Source organism: Rhinolophus sinicus, linkage group LG05 (assembly GCF_036562045.2).
Source record: "Rhinolophus sinicus isolate RSC01 linkage group LG05, ASM3656204v1, whole genome shotgun sequence".
Classification (NCBI taxonomy): domain Eukaryota; kingdom Metazoa; phylum Chordata; class Mammalia; order Chiroptera; family Rhinolophidae; genus Rhinolophus; species Rhinolophus sinicus.
Window position 1 is genome coordinate 31,420,057 of NC_133755.1, and position 18,063 is coordinate 31,438,119.

The following is an 18,063-nucleotide window of genomic DNA, read 5'->3' on the forward strand; positions in this document are numbered from 1 at the left end:
CGCCAGTAGATAAGGTTGGGGCTGGGGACAAGGCGGGGGGCCGGGGGGTGGTGGTGGCTACAAGCCATCTGGAGCTCCCTATGTCCTGCCTGCATGGTTGTGGGTGCATTTGTTGTTGGAAGTGGAAGTGAAGGGTAACTGCCAGTGAGCCCCAATTCTGTACGATTACTTTCTTCCTTTTGTCCACGTTTGGACTCCGGGCAGTAGAGAGCTTTGTGGCATTAGGCTTTGCATTTTCAAGCTGGTTAACTCCGATGACTTAGGAATTGAGGTGGAAGGGGTGCATTTGGGGATGCTGCGGGGCAAGAGGTATGAATCTATGTCACTCACTGCATGAGTTGAATAATCAAGGGTTAAATATTTCTCATAAGACTGACTTCTCTTTTCTCTCTTAGTTGGGAGTATTTGCTTTTTAGCCTCTCTCTAAGGAGAGTTGCTTTTTCCCTTTTTATTTTGGCAGTGATTCCCTTATGCAGAACATAAACTTATATTAATAATCACCCGTATCCCCTACAAAAAGTCCTGTGATCGATATGTAATGGCCCAAACAAGATGTAATACTGGTTAAGTGAAGTCACTCTTTAGTCTTCCGATTGGGATATTCACTTCCCTGTGACTAACGCCCATTACCCTCAGTCCCCACCCCAATCGCTCAGGTGCCTGGGGAGATACAGGCAAATGGGAGCCTGTCCTGGAGGAGCCCAGGCTTTCCCTAAGGTTGGTCAAGCCCTGTGCCTCAGACGATTGGCAAGGAGCAAAGTGGGCTCAGCTAGGACTCTGGGCATTGGAGCAAAGTCCCAGGGCTGTGGTTCTTAAGGCTTGAGCAGTTTGGCCCAGACAACCACATCCTTCCCGCTGCCTCAAACAACACACCTCAAACAGGGCTACCAGGTTTATTAGCGGTAACTTTGATGCTCTGCTCTTTCTAGACAAAAAGAAATTGGAATTTGTTGGAAAATATTTCACACCAAGTGGTTGAGCTGTTGAATTCACTTTCTCAGACAGGCTATTGCAAGCTTTGGATCCCGTTAAATTGGGAAACCTGTGATTCACTGATCGGTTAATGAATTACTGAATCATAGTGTAACTTGACTTGTGAGAAGCAAGTGGTGAATTTTCTCGTATTTGACTAGTTGGGTACCAGGGTATGTGTTACATTTGAGGAAGAATCGGCCATAGTTATAAAGTCAGAGTAAGGATGTCATGCGGGAGACCCTGCTCGCTGCGCCATTTGTCATGCGGGAGACCCTGCTCGCTGCGCCATTTGTCATGCGGGAGACCCGGCGAGGTCTCTGCTCCCGCTCCCCATACAAGAACGCAGGATATGGTGAGGCCAAAAAGGAACACACAAGGAGCCATAGATAGGGGAGTCATACTTAGTATATTCTCGCCGGCGGCACTATACTCTCACTGGAGGCTGGATCCACACTGTCCGCAACCAGCCATCCTAACTGCAATCCGCGCTTGCCAGCCCAGCCACCATCTTCTTGCTAGCCCCCATTTCCTTCTCTCCTCCCTCTTCTCTCCCTGCTAGCGTAGCCACAGCAGTTATATTAGTGGCCAATGGCTCACTGGTTACAGCTGACGGCCAACTAGCCACAGCTGATGGCCATGCAATCACAGTTGGCCATTTACTACCTGAGCCAATACCTTTCTATGTGAGGCCGAGAGCCTGGAAACTTCTTTCTGGGGCTCTGCCCCCACAAAGGAGCATGGAGGAAGGTGTGAGAGGAAGCAGCAGTCTCCCCCCAGCTGCTTGGTTTGAATACTTTGGAGGATGGCATCTTCAATCCGTCTGTGACAGAGAGCTTTGGGTTGTTCATGCTTTCTTGTTGATTTCCCAGGTTGTCCCTGGGGCCCCATTCCACCTCTGGGGACATGCCCACCTGTGCTACTGGCAGCGGCAGAGGCATAAGTGCATGTGTGCTGGGCAGCTGGTTCTGTTCCTGAACTTTTACACAGCAGATGCCAGCTCGAGGGTCTCAGCTCCCAGGCTGTGTGAGGTCAGGGCCTCTGGATAGGCTGATGTGGACTGAGCATTGCACTCACAGGGTGTGCTCACTGGCTCCCTGGCTTTTCTTTTCCTCGGCACTGCTGGGACGTTGGCAGGCTTATTGCACACTCTGGAGGCTGCGGCAGCCTCTGTTCCTACAGAGTGCTGATTTTGCACATCTGGCTTTCTACAGGGTCACAGCTGAGCCTGGTCATGGAAGTTTACTGGGTTTGGTGGTGGTGAGGTAATCTTGAGGCAATCAAAGGGAATCAGGGATAATTTGCAGGCTTCAGCAGGACAGTCATATTGTTAACACAATTAGTTCCATTAATCCCCCCTAATTATCTAAGGTAAGCAGATAGCCTTTGAAGTCAGAGAAAGCATCTTTATGAAGAAAGGAAAAGATGAAGTGATCAACTCTTTTTTTCTCCAAAGCACTTATCATTGTGAATCTTGAACAAAACTTGAAAAACAACTACCACTTACTGGAGAGGATTAGAGAAAGGGCTGGGGGAGTCTCTTCAGAGGGGACAAATGAAGGCCAAAATGGACAGCTGTGACTTGGGTTTACTCATCCGTTTGTCTGCGGTAGGGTATTGGTTAGATTGGTTGGGGCAGGAGCAGGAAAGGGTTTGGGTTAAATGAGGCACCCTGCTCCCCAGCTGAGGTCTTTAAGAAAACCTACGATGAGCCATGGGACATCAGTCCAATTGGGACATTGAAGGTATCCACTTCCTCCCACCCTCCTTCCCTAAGTCCCTCCCTTCTCCTCCTCTTCCTCTTCTTTATGTCTTGTCCTGGAAATTTTCAGACCTGTACAGAGGTAGACAGATGTGGGGGCAGAGCCCCAGAAAGTAGTTTCCAGGCTCTTGGCCTCACATAGACAGGTGCTGGCTCAGGTAATAAATGGCCATCAACTGTGATTGCATGGCCAGCAGCTGTGGCTAGTTGACCGTCAGCTGTAACCAGTGAGCCATTGGCCACTAATATAACTGCCATGGCTACGCTAGAAGAGGGGAGAGAAAGAAGAATGGGGGCTAGCAAGAAGATGGCGGCTGGGCTGGCAAGTGTGGATGGCGGTTTGCGGACAGTGTGGATCCAGCCTCCAGTGAGAGTATAGTGCCGCCAGAGAGAATATAGTGGTATGACTCCCCTACCTATGGCTCCGTGGGTGTTCCTTTTTGGCCTCACCATATCCTGCGTTCTTGTATGGGGAGCGGGAGCAGAGACCCCGCAGGCCGCCCCGCACGACAAATGGCACAGCGAGCAGGGTCTCCCGCATGACAACAGACTAGAATAGTGACCCTCATGTATCTATAACCCAGTTTCAATAGTTATCATGACCAATTTCCAATTTTCCAGCTGGTATTTAATTATCACCACCCCCTGCCTCCATGGGGTTTTCTTATTTGTTGTGTGTTGCTCATCTGTTTATAAGTGAAGGGACTTCCAGAATTTCTGATAGAAATTTCTTGTCTTTTCTTTCTCTTCTTCCTTAGAAGATCAGTGAGCCAACAGTTTAGGCTGACATGGAGGTTTTCTGAGCCTAGGAAGATCCATCTAGGACAGCAGAAGTAAATGGGGGAGGCTGGATAGTGGGGCCTAGGAAAGCAGCAGAACCTGGGGCCATGTGATGGGCTAGATGGATTCGTGAGTTGGATTCATTTTCCTTTTTATTTTTAACTGTTTACAAGGCTACTTATCTTCAGCAAACCTGCCCACTCTGGAGCGTGCTTATCCCCAGGAATGAACATAGGAATAATAGCTTCCATAACAGCAGCTATGTTACCATCATCTTCACTTGGCCTTGGTTCTGAATCCTTTCACTCCTTTCCTGTGTCTCGCCTTAGAACACATGCCCCTGTGGGGACCGTGTGGCTTTGCAGCCTAAGAGGGAACCTTGGGCGGGGGGCTCCAGCACCAGCCTCTGGCTCCAGTGTTTTCCTGCAACAGACCTGGGACTTGGGGTGCCCCACTACAGACCCCTGCCACAGCCTCCTGACAGAATTTTAGAGTCGGTGTATTTACTAGTCAGGGGAGGGACACACAATCGATTAGAGCAATAGCAGCTGGCACACAGGCTTCCCAGAAACAGGAAATGTCTTTATGCCACCTTCAAGCATTATTTCAGTTTTTCTACATTTTTTTTCTCATCACACAAACCCCATTTTGCAACAAGCGCAGGGAGTTAGTGCAGCAATGCATGAAGTCAGTGTTACAACAGACTTAATAAAAACTCTGTGTGTGTGTGTGTGTGTGTGTGTGTGTGTGTGAGAGAGAGAGAGAGAGAGACAGAGACAGAAAGAGAGAGAGAGAGAGACAGAGAGAATGTTTTTGCTGTCTCTTTTGAAGACATATAGAAAGTTCAAAACAAACACACAGCTTTTATAAGCCACATGTCTGTGCCGAGTGTGTATGTTTGGTCGAGCTGGTTTGGAGGGAAGTCAAAGTGGACCCCACCCAGGGTGGTAGAGGTCAGGCCTCTGTGTCAAGGTCTTTTCAGATATCTGTGCAGGTCTCTTGTCGTCCCAACCTCTGTATGTTGGAGGGCTCCTGGGATCAGTTCTCAGCCCTCCAGTCTCATGGCTCAAACTACAGATCTAAATCCCTTATCCAAAACCCTTAGGGCCAGATTTTAGAAATTCAGACTTTTTGATTCTAGAAGGTTAATATAATATATACTCTGAATATTACATAATACCTCCCAGCAGATTCTTGGGTGGCCCTTTATGGCGAAACAAATTAATATTTCAATAACACAACTGTATAAATTGTATAAGTTCACACTAAGTGGAATAAATATAGACAATAAACAGCCTTGGGTCAGATTGGGTCACGGTTTGTTGCTAAATGATTTTGACCCAAATTGCAAAAAAAAAAAAAAAGCCCAGCTTTTAGAGGTTTTTGGACTTCGGAATCATGGGTCAGGTACTTTGAATGTGTCCCATCTGTTTGCTGGTGACTACCGAATCCAGATCTTACGCTTGGACTTTTCTCCTAAACTTCAGGTTCGTATATCCAGTTATCTCTGGCTGTCTCAGAGTTGTCTCCAACCGAGTCTGTCCAAACTCTGCTCCTGGTGCCCCACTCCCACTGCTCCACTCACAGGCTGTTGCTCAGCTAAGGGTAGCTCCACGTTTTGCTCAGACCAAAAGTCTCCATGCTAGCCTTGAGCCCTCTCTTTATCTCACACAATGCATCCAATCCCTTGAAAACAGCTTCAGGCTCTGACCATTTCCCATCAACTCCACTACACCCCACCCTTCCTAACCACCACCATTTCTCACCTGGACTATTATAATAGCCTCCAACTCTCGTCTGGGTTATTGCAATAGCCTCCTGAGTGGCCTTCGTGCTTCCTCATGTCTGCCTAAGGTTTGTTCTCCACACAGTAGCCAGAGTGAGCCTTTCAAAGTATAAGTCACAGCAAGTCACTGCTCTGCTCCAACTCTCCTCTGGCTCCCCATCGGCTCAGAGCCCGAGCCCGAATACTAACTGCACTCTGCCTCTCTGACCTCGTCTCCCACTTCTCCTCCCTTCACTCTGCTCCAGTCGTGCCCATCTCCTTCCACTCCTGGCAAAGGCCAGTCCTGCCCTATCCCTTCCCCATGCCTGTTATGCTTCTGTCATCCTCCCAGAAATCTGCAGGGCTGGCTCAGGTGCGTATTGGGAAGGCCTTCCATGATAAATTAATAGAAAATGTAATGCACAGTCACCCGACCCAAACTTTGAAACCTCCCTTCTTGCAACCAAGGCATGAAATTCTCTAAATGAAAACCAACAAAAGAGTCACCTTAGAAAAGATCTACGAACTAAAACTAGCTTCCGGTTACGTCTACTATGGGCAATAAACACAGCATGGACGCTCATAAGGACAGATTTGAAAGTTTCAAACTCGATTTTTCTTTGGCATCTTCGAAAGGCTGAGGACTCTCTTTGTGCTTGGGGAGTGGTTTACGTCTTCTCTTTATTTCAAGCCCTGTTTCCCTTAATTAACTAGTGATTGTAGATGGCCCTAAACTGTCCTCAATGTCGGAGTGAGTTCATAGAATCTCGTTAATATGGTTTATAACACAATATACATGTGATGTACCTCTTTTTTATGCTTGTCCAGAATATCATATCTGTGATACACAGCTGTGGCTTACGGACATATTCTGACATTCAGAGCTTGAACAATATACACATACCCATTGCTGCGTGCTGCAGAAAGTACCTTCCCTCCTAGTTCAGATGTTGGTGTGGGCGTAGCGTACGTATGTCTAACTTGTGTGTCCAGCTGCATTCGCCTGCTCCTTTTGTAAGGCCTGGGACATCAGCTCTGGGTCATGTTCTCAGATGCCTGAATAGATCACTTCACCTTACTGCTCACTGTGCCTCAGTTTCCCTAACTGTACATGAGGGGATTGAGCTACATAATGTTCTTCTTCAAGCAACAACAGATTTATTCTTTGATTTTCTTTTTAAATCACAAGTTAAAGTAGAAAGTGGAAGGAAAGTACAAAGTTTAGAACACTATGGCTATGCACAAAGAAAAAAATCACATTATTCCACTCCCCCATAGATAACCTTTTTTCCCCTTTTCTGCATGTACCCACCCATATACATTTTATTTTTACAAAATTGGATTATAAAATATATATCCCTCTATAATCTCATTTTTCCTCCACTTAATGCCATATTTTGAATATCTTTCCATATCATTAAGCATAATTCTACAAGATTTTTTTTCACTATGGCACGGTATTTAATTATTTGAATATGCCACAATTTATTTAAATAGTTTGCTATTATTGGACAATTAGTTTCTAATTTTACACCCTTTAAAAATGCTGTAATGATCATCTTTGTATTGAAATTGTTTTGCACATGTGTGATTTGGGATAAATTCCCAGAAGGAGAATTGCTAGGTCAAAGGATTTTTGTTATATAACACCAAACCACTCTACAAATTTTGTACCAATTTACAGTTCATCAGCAGTGTGTCAAGAGGGCCTATTTCTCCCCACTCTCACCAGCACTGGATAATATCATTTAAGATAACATGTTTTTGTTTTTTTTAATTTTCCATTCAAGGTGGTCTTAGGGCAAATGTGTTTGTATCTTTGCCTACCCGAGACCCAATCTAAGTAATAGAAAAGGAAAAAAACTGTGTGTGTTGGGGAGAGATAACGTTTTCTAACACCAGGTAAGCAGAAAGAAGTTATCATCAAGCTATTGCAGTGAATTTCTGAGGATGAAAATAGAGGGCAGGGTGGCAACTGATGGAATAGGATAGAGGCACTGAAGCCTGGCCTAGAGCCAGCTATTCCATAGAACCCTAAGGGGCTCCAGGTTTGGAGACTGTAGTTATTTACCTCAGGGATCAGGAGTGAGATATGGAACTGAAAATACATGTATGTGACTACCTGAAGGTCGGAGTGTGGAACTATATGCTTCCTACTCTTACAACCGAAGGACTTGGAGCCAGACGCTAACTGCAAGTGTAAAAAAAAAAAAAAAAGGAAAATTCATAAAAAAGGTCCAATGGTTTGGTGAGAAATACCAAGGCTGGTGTGGGTACCCCCTGCTATAATGGTGGCTCCCACTCTCTAACCCTAAGGCAGATGTGCCAGTGTCCACAGAAATATATTGCATCCATAAACCAGGAAAAGAAAAAGATGCTATGAGAAAGAATGCATAAAAATAGGAAATATTTCTGAAACTCAACATATTATTGTTAGAAATAAAAGTTCAGTGAAAGGGTTGTAAGATAAAGTCAAGGAAATCTAGAACATGGACTGAAAAGAGAAATGGAAATATATATATACCAAATAGTAAGAGACATAGGAATTAATTCTGTTGGTCCAACATCTGAATAATAGGAGTTTCATAGAGAAAATGGAGAAGAAGACAATAGCAAAGAGCAAATAGAAGAGTATCTCCCACAAGTTCAGTTTCATTCAGTACAGTGAATCAAAAACAAACAAACACACACACCCGAAGACATATCTTTGTGAAATTTCAGAAAACCAAAGATAAAGAAAAGATTTTCAAACTTCCAGAGAGTCAAAACAAAACAAAGTTATCTACTGAGCAACAGAAATCAAGCTGACATTAGTCCATTGTCATTGTTTACGTTAGAAGTAAGTTCTGATAATGATTTTTTTTGAACCTAGATTTCTGTATCCAGTCAAACTGTCAATCATGTGTGAGGGCAGGCAGGCGAGTTCTTAGAAAGCTGGCTTTCTACACACTCACTCTTAATCAATATTTCCATTAGAATGTACTTTACTGTGAAAAACAAGGGAATAACCCAGAACAAGGAAGATGATGGATTCCAGTACCAGTAGGTGCACCCAGCACAGCAGTGAAAAGACGTGACAGCACTTTATCTACGCAGCAGACCAGGGAGAGATCAGTCCAGATTAGGAAGAGGAGGACAGTGGGGGTCTCCAGAAAGGCAAACCCTGAGAGAAAGGACCCTGGGGAAATGTGAAGATCTGAGAAAGACAATTAGTAGAGTGGAAAAAAAAATTCATTTGAATTTGATACTAGTTCTTTTCTCCATTGAGTGGCACTTGGGTTCTCACATTGGACCCATTTACAAAGTCATAATAAGTAAACACTATTAATTAGCTTTCAGATTTTACAACCAATGTATACATAAAGCACGTAACTCAACTACAGTTAGAGAGCAACACTGATATGTTGTCAGTGTTGATAGTCTAACAATAAAGGCACGGGGGGTGGGGTGAGAAGCAGGCAGAGGAGGGAAAAGGCTGGAAGCACTAACGTCCTCTAGTTAGAATGTGGAGGGTCAAGGGATATTGTCTGTAGTTAGTAGATCAAGAAATTGACATTTTGGATTACTTTTTGCTGTTAGAGAGATGAACAGAGGAGGAGCTAAGAATTGTGATGTATAATTATTTTGTGGAGGGGAAGCGGAGGGATGTGGTGAGTCAATTAAGTCCACGTCTATCACAAAAGCAAGGCAAGAGAAAATGTCTAAGCAATCAGGACATTGAGGCATAAACTTTATATTTAGGGACATGACAATGACCACCAGAAAAACCCAAATAGAAATGATTAGAATTGGCTCCCTCTGGGGAATCATGGGGCAGTGGGCTGTTGCTTCTCATTATAAAGTGACATGTGTTTTTTTTTGTTTTTGTTTTTTTAAACTGAACACATTATGATACTTAGATTTGTTTGTCTTTTCATAAGCAAGTAACACAGCAATGCATAGCCCCAAAACAGCTTTGGCGAATTTGATAGGCAAAATAGAAGAAACAAAAATTTACCCTGAATTTTATTTCTTTGCTTATTTAAACCAAGTGATTTTTAAGTTGATTATGACTCTTAAATTTCATGCTTCTATGATTTTTAGACAACTGTTTCTTCTCATAGGATATAGTTACAATTATAGGATGAAAAGGGGTGGCAAATAGGATTTGATATATATAAAATCTCCATACAGTGCTTTCCGGGAGGGCACTTATTCCCCAAAGTTATGCATGCTGCACTTGTATGTATATCTTGTTGTCCGAACCTCCCCGCTGTTTTGCTGTGGGTTTGGTATACCTTCAACTGTGAGCTCCAGGACCATGAAGGAGCGTTACTTTCATTGTTCTTATGCCCAAGAAGAAGCTCTGTCATCCCGCATACAGTGTGAGCTCCTTGAGCAGCTCACAATGTGTTCTTTCCACCCCATCTCCTTGAGCCCAGGCCATTTGTTAAACAGCATGCCAGGCCCCAAGGAACAGGACATTGGGTCTGGAGGTGGAGAGTGTTGCTGCTGCTTCTTGAAGCTGTGAGAATATGGACAAGCCCCTGAAATCCCTAATCCTCAGTGTTCTCATCCCTGAGATGTTTAAGAATAAGGGTATTGCCTCCCTCATCTAGAGAGCACCAGTAAAGTGCTCCATAAAAGGTGTTCACAAGAGTTGTGATTATTATTAAGAATAAAACAGTCTTTCTTCTTGAGGAGCACGAAGTGACGAATGACATTTATAATGTCTTGGGTTTTGAAGGGAGTCAGGAACCGAACATCTTTGTGAGAAGCCATTTATGAAAGGTTCTGCTGCATTGTGATATTACAGAGACAGAAAAGTTCCTGATCTGAAGATGACTTTTCTGGTGGCACAGTCCTGAGCTCCCAGCTGAGCTTGCCTCTGTTCCACCTGGATCCATTCAGTTTCAATTGGCGTGTCTAGGGATTACCTGCTTTGTGCCCAGCCATCAATCACGAACCGCAGAACCCCCAAAAGGAGCACATGGTTCTGCCCTAGAGTTGCTTGCAGTCTAAGTGGGAAATAGCTATAATCACCAGACAGCTTACATTTATAGGATGCTAGTTGTGTGCCAGGCACAGCTCCAAGTGTTTAAATTAAACCATCTCATTTAATCCTCCCAACAACACTATGAGGCAGGTGCCACTGACATTCTCCATTTATAGATGAGGAAATGAAAGCAAGGGCCACACAGCTTGTAACTGGGATTTAAACCCAAGTAGGCCAGCTTCAGAGCCTTTGCTCTGAATCACTGCAATGTGTTGGCTTAGTGTAAAAAATAGGAAATGTAGAAAAGAGCACACACATGCAAATACACTGCGTGAGAGAGACCATTGCAAAGCAAAATGCAAAGTGGAGATTGGTAGTGCGTATTTTTCACTTCAGAACACTGGGGGTCAGTGGCTACAAGTCCTGCTGTTTTTACCCAACATCTCTTAGGTAGGATATACAGTCACACACTGCCATTTTCCCGAAAGAAGATAGAAAAACTATACTGTGACCGGGCAATGCTTTGCAGACCATTACCTGCTCTCAATATTAGGTTCGGCACCTTTGGATGTTTTCTCAGTGCAGGAAAGCATTTGCGTACACACAGAGTTATTTGTTTTTAGCCACCTCTGTCATCAGAGGGAGCCAGCTCTCAGGGTCTATTTCTGAGCCTGCTGAAAAGAGGAAGCAGGTGCTAACTTGCATTGACTCCATTTGTGGCCTGTGGAGAGCTAGGATCTGTGACATAGGCCTCCTGTCCAGGCGACAGGAGTGTCACACAGAGGTGGTGGCTGCTGCTCAGTTGGTTTCCGGGGGATGGGAAAGCACTCTGTCAGCCAGTTTTGAAGGACATTTATTTAAGACGTGTCTGGTAGCTGAAGCAAGCTGCTCTCTGGGGGGTTGGAGGTTAGAAATAGTTAGCAAAAATGGCATTGACTTAAATTTTGTAACAAGCTAACTCAAAAACACGATTTAAAAAATCAAATGGTTCAAAACACCATAGAGTGAAAAATAAACTCCCTTACCTGATTTCTGTTCCCTGAGGCAATCCGTTTCCTTTTGACTAAGACTCCTTCTAGAGATAACCTATGGGTAACAAGTGTGTGAAAGACTATATGTGTGTGTGTGTGTGTGTGTGTGTGTGTGTGTGTGTGTGTGTGCATGTATATTCACATACACACCCATTTTATTCACGTGGTAGTCTAGCGTAGTAAACACACCGCACCTTGCTTTTATTCCCCACTTCATATATCCCAGAGATAGTTTCATGTCAATCAGTACATTTAGATCTTTTTATTCTTTGTCTTAGGGCTTGCTTAGTGATCTACAAGTATACCATAATTTATTTAAGAAGTCCCCTATTCATGGATATTTAGACCCTTAAGGTCATTAAAAGCCATTCTAGAACATTCGGTCTAATTGTCTTGTCTTACATATGAGGAAATTGAGATCCACACACACAAAGACAGATTTAAATAATTCAGCAGGCTCTCCAACCTACATTTGGGATGTGTTTCTCGCTGTTATCGTATTTTGATCACAAAAGACAGAAGAAGGTGGCTGTGTCTCTGAGTGTGCTTTGCACACGTGGGTGTGTGTGTGCATTGTGCCTACACAGGTAGGTGTGCATTATGCTGTGTGACAGACATGCTCTTGAAGAACTCCAAATGAATCCTTTTATTTTTAAAACTGGAATATGAAATTTTACATGCCCCAGGGGTAGGAAGATGATTTGTTAGTTAAAAGGAAAATTGTGGAGCAATCCTTATGTGAAATGATGACTTCTTTTTTTCCTCTTTAAAAAATGGCTTCATTGAGGTGTAATTTACATGCAAAAACATGCATCTATTTTAAGTGTATGGCTTGATGCAGTTGACAAAGATATACATTCATGTAACCAGCACCCAATCAACGTATAGAAAATGTCTCTTTCCCCCAAAAGTTCTTCCATGCCTGTTTTTTTCTTTTTTTTTTTTTATTGAATATATACTTCAAAATACAATACTGGCAAAATCATTCAATGGTCTTCTGTGCATCTGTGCATTCAGTTCCCACCTCCACCTCCAGGAGGTATGTTTTTTGTCAATATAGATTAGTTTTGCCTGTTCTAGAACATCATGTAAGTGGAATGGTACAGTCTATACTCTCTTGTGTTTGGTTTCCTTCCCATAGCATCCGTTTTGCTGCATATATCAGTAGTCCCTTCTTTAATGGTAAGTAAGGTCCCATCATGTGGATGGAGCATGGTTCAAGTATTTATTGACCTATTGTTGGACATTTGAGTTGTCTCCAGTGTTTAGCTGTTATAAATGAAGCTGCTAGGAACATTTGTGTACAGGCTGATGGCTTCCCAAGTAAATCATCTCTGTAATTCACTTGTGCCGATCCGGTTTAAAATCAGGCCATACAACCATTGAGCCAACATGTATAAAAATGTATTAGATCCCTCCCATGTGTTGGACAGAAAGGGTTCTGCCCTGCAGGGATGTACATGAAAGTCTGCGTAACATTTTTGCGCTGCTGTGGAAGGTGTTTGGAAAAAAAAAAAATCCACTCCCCTTATTTTATGAAAGTCAGCGCTATTGGAAGCCTGTTAGAGTGGAACCCTTAAAATGTGTGATTACATGTGCATCTCTGCTTTTCAACCAGTTGACGCACTCTATCCGTAGGGCTAGTAGCATACTCCTCTTCAAATGATGAGTCTTTAATTTAATTAGCGGTTATCTTCAAAGTCTGCACCCAGCAGCTGCTCAAGAGCTGCCCACTGCAGTGCCTCAATATCTTGTGCTTTCCAAAAGAAGAAGCTACTAGGAGGACATCTGCTCTGTGACGGTCTCCTGCTCTGTCTGGCTTGCCTCTTCCATGCCAGACACCTCTGGAGCCCACACTGTGCCCAACATGCCTCCAGAGGAGAAGGGCCAGCGATAGAGAGGGTGCAGGACTTGGGCAGGGGGTCCTCTGCTTTGGGAAAAATCCCTGATTCTTCTCTCTTCTCCCCTACACCTCCTCCTTCCTCACTCCCACTCTTCTCTAAGTGAAAAGGAAAGTCTATTATTTAAGACTTAATTGGCGCAACGTGGGTAGTGCAAGCCTCTCTTCCTCCTTCTCATCCTTTCTGGATTCATCTTTTTCTGACCCACTCTCTACGTTTTGCTTCTTTCTAGGCCCTAGTGTCTGACAACAGATGGAAAAGGAAGTGAAACTCAAATTGGGGGCTGTTCCCAGTTTTGCGGGTTGTTCTGTTGACTAGAGGTCCCCGGCGAAAGTTGAGCCTACGGTTAGGAGGAAGCGTGTCTGAATTTCTGACCTCTTTGCCTTGAACTTGACTGACCCCAAACACAGGCAACGGCCTGTGGGTCCCAACGACATGCGGCAGTAACTCCTAAGCGGGGTGCCCAGTGCGGCATCGTGGGTGAGGTGCTGGCTGAGCGGTCAGGGTTCCACTGGAAAGTGTGGCATGGTGTCGGGAATGTTGGACTGAGAGTCTAGAGTTGAGGGTACAAGTTGCGACTCTGCAGTCACCTCAGGGCTGCCCAGCTCCGGGGGACTTATTGAGAGACTGCTGTGTTATTGGTGCCCCCTGGAGTTGGGAAGTGGAATGTTCTCCCTCGTTGGGCTGTTTTGGCCACTTCCTTAACCTCAGTGTTGTCACACATACAATGGCGCTAATAATACTTGTTATCTTACAGGTTAATTGAGAGGAATACATGAAATAGTGTGTGGGAAGGGCTTTGTGATTGGTTAGGCGCCACCCCCCAAAAAGTGCCTGTGGGCATTTTTGCTTTTCAGAGATTTCTTTTTTCATGGGTCTATGGATGGTTTCGGCTCTTTCCCCATTGCGTTGCTCTAACTCAAAGGAGTGGAGCTCTGTTTATGCCCAGACCTTCTCCAAGGTCTGGGTGGGGAGCGGGGGGTGAAGGCGAAGTAATGGGAGGCATTGCTCTGCCTTAAACCAGCCGGGCTGGAAAGCCAGTCAGTTGCACCTGAGAAGGAAAACGAACCCACAGAGGCATAGTGGAAGGAGAACCCTGGGACTGGGTTGTCGGAGAAGGCTTCGAGGGCGAAGCAGGGCTTAGAATGAGAGCTCCATAAAAGTCATTTCTCCTGCGTGTTCCAGGCAGCCCTGAGTGAGAGTTTGGCTTCAAGGTCTCAGCCTGAGTTTTTCCATCAGAAAAGTAGGTAATGTTGCTGACCGTCTAGATTAAATGAACTAATGCAGGTAAAGCACCAAACACAGTGCCTGAGGCTCAGCAGGCATTCACACAACACATGGTCACCCTTCCCTTCTCCTCTCACAAGCAGCTCATAGCCCCCTGAGGACAAGGGTTCGAGCCTGTCTTGCTCTGGGGTTCCCCTGTGCTGGGTACAGGACCCTAACCTTGGTGCTTTATTTGATATTCACTACAGTCATCAGATGTCCTTGAAGAACATGGAATAATATCAACTCTGGGCAAGAAAATGTCTTTTTTGTTGAGGGAAGCTTGATATAGTAGAAAGAATGTTGGAGTAAGTGGCAGATTTGAAGACTTGGCGTTTTAATAACAACAATGACAACAATTGTTGTCAGTGACAACTGAGGATTTCACGCCAGGCACCATGCTAAACACTTTCCCTAGATTATCTCATTTAACATCACGACAGCCCAAATGACACAGGACCTGTAGCATTTCCTTCATCTCACAGAGGAGCATTCTGAGGCTTAGAAAACGTAGTTGCTTGCTTCAGGCCGCAGAGCCAGTAAGTTCACTCTTCACCACCACTGACTACCTCCTAAGTGCCAAGAGCTTTGCATGTATTTCTCATAGAGTTTTCACAACAACCCATTTCACAGATGAAGAGATTGAGGCAGAGGCTCAGGGAGAGTAAATAATTGCCTGAGTTGGTAAGTGACAAATTTGGAATCCAGCCCTCGTCTGACTCCAAAGGCTGCATTTGTCTCTCTCGCTGTTCTCTTGCCTTGCTTCTGGCCTCAGCTGGAGGGGTTGCCAACGACGCTGGAGCTTGAAAGAGAATCATAATCAAAGAAACAGAGATAGTAGCTGGGAAGACTCATCAAGTAAAAGCATGAGGTTCAAGGAGATTTGATAAATAGGGTTGCATCTGGGAGAATGAGAATGGACCTGGAGCTCCGGAAAAGGAGCTTAGAACTAACCCTGGGAATGGTTAGGAGGAGGGAGGAGGCCTGCTTTTATGTGGTGCCAGCTGCCTGGTGGTGTTGCCCACAGACAGTTTGCAGAGGCTATGCATGGTTGGGCACCTATGTAGCTTCATTATCCAGGCCTTGGGACTGTGAACAGAATCTGTGATTAAACCAGTTTGGCTCTGAAGTTCCACCACACTCCACCACCTTTTGTGCTGATAACCCCTCTAGTCACCCACGGTAAAGTTGCACCACCCTAGATGAATTCTCAAAGCCTCCTCACTTGGCTGGCTGGGGCTCTGCTAGTGCTCGACGGCCATCTGCCCAGGCTGCAAAGCTCTCTGTTGCTTTTGGCATGTTTAATAGCTTAATTTCTATTTTTCTGTTTGGAAATGCAGTTCATCGGCATTGAAGCAGCAGTGGATGCTAAAATGGTTCCTGATGGCTATCTTGAATGTTAATATCCTAATACATTTTATCGTCAATGACCTGTCCTCCCGACACGAGTTCTCACTCCCATTTTGTAAAGATAGGCACGCTGCCTGCCTTCGGATCGGCCTCGCAGCCCATCTCATTCCTTTGCTGTCTCCTCCCTGCTTTTCACAGATAGCATTGTACTTCTCCAATGAAGTCCACAGTCGTGGGAAATCTCTGACTTAGAGGATATGAGAACGCGTTTCATTTTGCCGGCAGGGTTTAATAGGGGTGATCTAATCTCTAAAAGGCATACATTATTTAAATTCCATGCTTTTGGACAAGGGGGCCCCTGATATTTTTGAAATGTGGCAGGGATAGGATTCTGGTTTGGCTCTGATCCGTAGAGCCGACTGTCGGTTTTCCTGTTTGTAATTCAGTGCAGGGGCCGGGTTATGCTTGTGGCGGGGTGGGGCAGCAGAGGGGCAGTACTAGTGGTGAGGGGGCTGGGGAACATTTTTTTTACCCAGAAACCTAAAATCACAGACTCTTGGGGTGGAAGAATGGGGAAAGTCGTCTCATGGCATCACCAGTTTATGATTTGGTCCCCATTTGGATCTCAGGCTCCACATCCTAGGTGAATGGCTTCTGTGTGGCAACCTGAGAGTTTTCTGCACCCCTCACTCCCTGCCCTGACCGAGCATGTGAAATGTCACCAAGGGCCTCACCTAGGAGGCATTGAAGACCCCTGCTGATGAAAGTGAAACTCTGAGGGAAACCGTAAGCACTCTCCACCATGAAAGACTGAGTCTGGAAATAGAGAGGGCTCATGAGGGGCTCGGGGAACCTAGACTGTGAGTGGAGTGAGCTGTTGGGGGAGAAACCTGGAGAATATCAGTTCAAGCTGAGTTTTTTACCTCACAGGGAGTATATGGCGCTCATGGCCCAGCTGACTCTTTTTCCCTCTCACCTCGTTTGAATGTCACTGGTACATATCACCTGCCTGCCTCCTTTCCAGGGGACAGGGCCTTGGACGGGCAAATGATCCCAGAATAGGCTCTGGAAGTTCTGAGCCTGGAGCCTTTTCCCACTTCCTCAAATGTTTATTGGGTGTCTCCTGACAAACAGACAGTGAGCTAAGCACCAGGGATGCAAATAGGATTCTCATACTTTCTGTCTAGCAGAAGAGATAGACATATGGACCGTAGAGCGCAGTTTAATAGGAGCCATCGTTAAGATATGCATGTGTACTGTGGGAACACACATAAGGAGGTAATTAATTCTGACTGGGTCTATCTGGAAAGGCTTCAGAGAGGAGGTGATAATTGACCTTGACCTTGAAGAAGCAGGAGGTATTCACCACAATGACCCTTCCTAAGTAATGCTTGCTAAGTGTGTTCCTGCTCTTTTCTGGGGACGATGAAAAAGAAAAGGAGGGTAGTGTTTCCTGCCCTCAAGAAATTCACAGCTTGTGGGGGAGAGAAGCCTGGCACGTATAAGCCAATTAGAGTCCTGTGTAGACAGCTGGGATTATGCGTGTGGGGGTCGGCTACCAGGGCCACTTGGTCATCCATAGCTTCTAGAGTTACTGCTCTCTCTCATGGAGGACACTGGTTCAGTAAGGATGGGTCAGACCTTGCAAAGATGTCTCAACTACAAGAGGCCTAGCCCCTCTGACTTATCTCCCCTCGTATGATTTTATCAGCCTGGTTCTGTGTAGAAGTAGTCAGCTGGATTTGGAGGTCGGGGGAGGAAGTGAAAGTGGGTGAAGGTCAGTGGTAAGACTTTAGTGATATCGCCTCTCCCTTTAAAACCCTGGTAGGATCTGAGGTTTGCGGAACGCATGTGCCGACACACAGCCTGAGCACAGGGGCCTTCAGTCTCACACAGCTCGTTCAGACCACGCATGGTCTCTGGCTTTGCTTATGCGGTTTCCTCCATCTTGAAGGCTTCCTTTCTTGCCTTCATGAGGTCTTCCCAGACTGCTCTTCTGCACTGATTTCAGGCTCAGCAGACTCTCTATCAGTTATTCTGTTTCCCTCATCATTAAGCTGGGGTCAGCATTATTCTCTGGTTTTTTGTTTTCTTTTGTTTTGGTTTGTTTTGGGGGTTTGTTTTTTTTAACACCTTAAGAGCAGGAATAGTGTCTTATGCTTCTCTTATTTCCCCTGTGAGCAGTTTGTACAGTATAAAGAACGTAGGTTTCTTTAGACCATCTTGGCAGAATCTCAGCATTACCTTGGAACTTTCCTTAT

The 18,063-nt window shown here is 45.0% G+C and overlaps 1 protein-coding gene across 2 annotated transcripts in view; it reads left to right on the forward strand.

Moving 5' to 3' along the window:
- PRKCE (protein kinase C epsilon) overlaps nucleotides 1–18,063 on the forward strand; it is a 469,050-nt gene that overhangs the window by 154,473 nt on the left and 296,514 nt on the right. The window lies entirely within an intron of this gene.